Here is a 4451-nt window from a genome sequence, read left to right on the forward strand (position 1 = left end):
CTATAAATAACTATTACCTAACATGTTTTATAGTTTATAAACTATAAGCACGGTTTAGGTAAAAGTATATGAAGAACATGTTGAATTAATGTAGGTAAGTCTTCTCTGTGCATTTACTATTTTATTGAACATGACTGAAATTAATCGACTGCTCAAGCAAAATAGAGATAGTTTTGGTTGATAGAATTTGATTTTAACCGGACATATAAGTTTAAAACTAATAACATACTAATTATTAATTATAAACTCCTGTAAATAAATAAAAAAGTTATGTATGGTTGAATGAAAAAGATGGATCTCTAATACCAAATACTTGAAAAAAATATTATCTCACATTAAGGTTAAGTTAGACTCTAAAAAAAATTAAATCAAAGTTTTAAAATGCAGAATATATCACTTGATACGATTGCAATATTGCAGTTACAACATTGTTTTTGTTTTGGGAAAACAGTTGCAACATTACTGAAAATTATATCTATAGACATTTGTTAATTTAACTAAAACCTTTGATATAAGTATTTATTAGGAACTACTATGTTATTTTTTGGGGTGAGTTAGTGATAAACTAACTCCATTATTGATAAAAATTTTAATAGTACCAATAGAGTATTTTTTCCTCAGAGTATTGTAGAAGTTGTTATATTTAAATGATTAAAAGTTGAAAAAAGTCAAAAAAAAAAAAAAAAATCTTTGACAACTTGATTTAGCAATGAAACTTGTGGATAGGAGAAACGCCTTTTAAATTTATTCAACTTCATTGAAAAGAATTGGTCTCCAGCAGACCAGTGTCATTAATTATGTCAATCTAATAATTACTAATTTTTTGACCATAAAAACCATTACACATTTCAGAAAATAGCATGACAGCCATACTCATTCAAATTCTGAGAATCAAATGATTCAGTTAAATATATTGAGATTTGTGGGTTTAGCTTCTGCTATTGTTGGATTGCTTTCTTATGCTCTCAGCTCTTCCTTCAACCTTCTGTTTGGAGAGTGGAATTTATTGAAGATATTTCTTTATAGCTTCTTCAGTTTCATCATTTGTCTATTGATTTTGTTTGCAAGATTATGGCAACACTCAATAAGTCTTCGGTTCAAAGCTCATTCAGCATTTCTGGTATTGACGATTACCTCTGTCTATTCATTTTTCTCTGATAAAATTATGAATGGAAAACCAGATGCATATAGCCTCATTTCATGTGCTGCCTTTGCTCTCATGTCACTTAGTTTGTCGAGGCAAATTCAGTGCGGATTCGAAGTCGATCTTATGTACTTTTATCTTGGATGTCTAATTGTTCAACTCATGAAGATTAACTTTGTGTTATCTATTGTTGGAATTGGTTATAGTTACTGTCTTATTATTTTTCGTTCTTCTTTCTTAAACTTAAATATTACACAAGAAAATCAGTTTCATGGACTCGAAGAACAACGAGTAGTCATTCAAATTGATTCACAACAGCTAGAAAATATCGGTAGTGTTGACATCATACAACACTTTGGTACAAGTCAAGAACTGTTGTTGCAACAGTTTCTGACTTGTATGAAAGAGCTTTCGCAGAACGATTCAAATCTTGGTAAGATGTTTTTACAGAAGGTGAAAGGTAACTATAAATTGGGGGTGGTAGATCATAACTTCATAATTGATGCCTTGCCAGATGAAACAATAAATCACCTTCAAGAAATGGCGAAATCGATGGTGGATGCTGGATTAGAAAAAGAGTGTTATGAGGTTTATAGTAGTTACCGTAAGGAATGGTTGGAAGACTTGTTAATAAATAAATTATTAGAATTGGGAAAGATGGGATTTCAAGATTACATGATTGGAAGATGGATTAAAGCTTCTATAGTTGCTCTTAGAATACTATTTCCTAGTGAACGTCGACTTTATGATCGGGTCTTTCCAGGATCCCCCTCTGCATTGTCTGATCTCTATTTCTTAGAAGTTTGTCGTGGAACAACGATTCGGTTGCTGAACTTTGCTTATTTGTTTGCCAATCGAAGCCCTTCGGCATGGCATTTGTTTAAAATCCTTGACTTGTTTGAGACGTTGTGTGATTTGATTCCTGATTTTGAATCTTTGTTTCATGCTTCTTTGGTGAATGAAGCAATTAAAACAAAGAATAGATTGGGTGAAGTAAGTAGAGACATTTTCATGGAATTTGGGAATCTGATATTTGATACGCCGGATGCAGAGTTAGATTGTTGGGCTGATGGTGGGGTTCATCCAATGACGTGCACAGCCACTGGTTACATTGTTATGGCTTTCTGGTCAAGACAGAATCTGGAGAAAGTTTTACGAGAATACCCCTTGATTGTTGCTAATGGTGCAAGAACATCTTCTTTATTCTATTCGCAGATAGAGCTGATAATGGAGGAGTTTGAGAGAAAATTGGAAGCTAAGTCAAAAGTTTATGAGGATCCTGCTTTGCGCTATTTTTTCATCAGGAATAATTTAAGACAGGTTGAGTACCAATTGGAAACCATTTGGGATGATAGGATGCGTAAAAACACCGAGAAATACTTTGAACTTTATTTTAGTAGCTCATGGAATAAGGTGATAGATTTTCTGAAGATGGATATCAATGAGTCTGATGCACCCAATTATAAAGTAGATTCATTTAAAGACAAGTTGAGATTGTTCAATCAGAAATTTAAGGAGACTTGTGCAATACATTCTACATGGCGTGTTTTTGATGAGCAGCTAAGGAAACAAATAATAATTTCCATCGAAAACATGTTGATGCCTGCATATGAAAACTTTATTGCAAGGTTTCAGGATGTTGTCGTTGGTGAAAATTCCGATGAGTATATCGAATATGGAATGTCTGACTTAAAATATAAACTCAACCATTTGTTTCTGATACAGGATATTGATATTGACTTTGTTTTTAAAGGATCAGTTAGGAATCAATTAGTTAGTTAGTAAGAGTAAGTTAATGTCAGTGATGGTTAGTTCTTAATAAAATGTGTAAATTAAAATACTTTGAACTTAGGACCAGTGCTGATGGATTGGATTATGGAGCTTGTAGAGAGAAATTTGGAAGCTAAGTCCAAAATTTTTTAGGAACCCTCATTTTGCTATGTTTCCTTAATGAATAATGGTATGCATATTGTTAAAAAGACCATAGATAGTGAATTAGGAACACTTTTAGGGGATGATTGGATCAAAAAATACACTGAAAATTCGCCAGCATCATGAGCATTATCAAAGAAGCTCATGGAATAAGGTGTTGGACAACAATGAATCAATGCATACTAATGAGGTAGAAAAATCAATGAAAGTGAAGCTAAAGTCTTTCAATATAGTCTTTGAGGAAATGTCCTGGGGTTAAATCTTCATGGTTTGTGTTTGATGAACAGCTTAGGGAAGAAATAAGAATTTCTATTGAGAAAACCTTGTTGCCAGCTTATGGAAACTTCATTGGGTGGTTTCAGAGTGTTCTTGAACTTGGTAAGAATGCTGATAAATATATAAAGTATGGAGCAGAGGATATTGAAGCAAGACTCAATGATTTGTTCCAAGGAAGCAGTGGATCAACTACTAGCCAAAAGTGAAGCTGAAGTTGTATGTTTATGTGTTTGTATATATTTGTCGTGTAGTTCAAGTGCAAAGTTTTGAGTGTCACAAACTACTGTACTGTATGTTGTTCTGCTCAGCATTGATATGGTGGATTGAAAAACTTTTTGCAAGTTGAGAAGCTGCAATTGTGCAGCTTACATAAAAGTATAAAAAAGAGGTTTTAGCCATTTGTGTCTGTTTTTAATTCTCTTATTTAATTTAACTGTTATTGAACTGATTTTGGGATTGCTTTCATTGTTGAGAGACGAGGTTGTTAGGGAAATTTCCAAAATATATTTGAATTTTTCTAATAGCTATACTAATGTAGTAAAATTAAATAATTGAATGTATCACTTGGTCAAGTGGTTGCAATGTTTGGGTTTAATTCAAACCAATGCATCTATTAAGTTATCAAAAGTTGCAATCTTTCACAAGAGTTGTTTTCTTTCACCAATTATTAGTATGAGTTGAAGAGGTGTTTTTTTTCACCAATTGGTATGAGTATCTCTATAAATAGAGACACTTTAGAGGCTATTTTTTTCCAATACCCCCTTTTCCAAATTTATATCCCAATATACCCTCTTTTCAAATTTAAACACCAAAATGCCCCTTTTTTTTTCCAATTTCTTTTTCCCTTACAAGTCGCCATTTGGAATGGCGACTTCCTTAAGGAAGGTCTACTCCCAAATGGCGACTTCCAACTGATTTAAAAAAAAAAAAAAATTCAATTTTTTTTCGTTAAATTATGTATATAAATTAATTATTATAATTAATAAAAATAAATAAATAGACATTTAAATTATGAAAAAAATTTAATAAATCCAAATGGACATTTATAAAATAATTTTTTTGTTAAAAAAATATTTTAATTTTTATTGAAATAACAAAA

General features: G+C 31.7%; 2 pseudogenes; both read left to right on the plus strand.

Moving 5' to 3' along the window:
• Nucleotides 1-860: 860 nt before the first annotated feature.
• LOC140918622 (exocyst complex component EXO70B1-like) lies at nt 861-2926 on the plus strand (annotated as a pseudogene).
• An 81-nt stretch (nt 2927-3007) lies between these two features.
• LOC105851063 (exocyst complex component EXO70B1-like) lies at nt 3008-3558 on the plus strand (annotated as a pseudogene).
• Nucleotides 3559-4451: the final 893 nt, after the last annotated feature.

This window comes from Cicer arietinum, chromosome 2, assembly GCF_000331145.2.
Source record: "Cicer arietinum cultivar CDC Frontier isolate Library 1 chromosome 2, Cicar.CDCFrontier_v2.0, whole genome shotgun sequence".
Taxonomy (NCBI): domain Eukaryota; kingdom Viridiplantae; phylum Streptophyta; class Magnoliopsida; order Fabales; family Fabaceae; genus Cicer; species Cicer arietinum.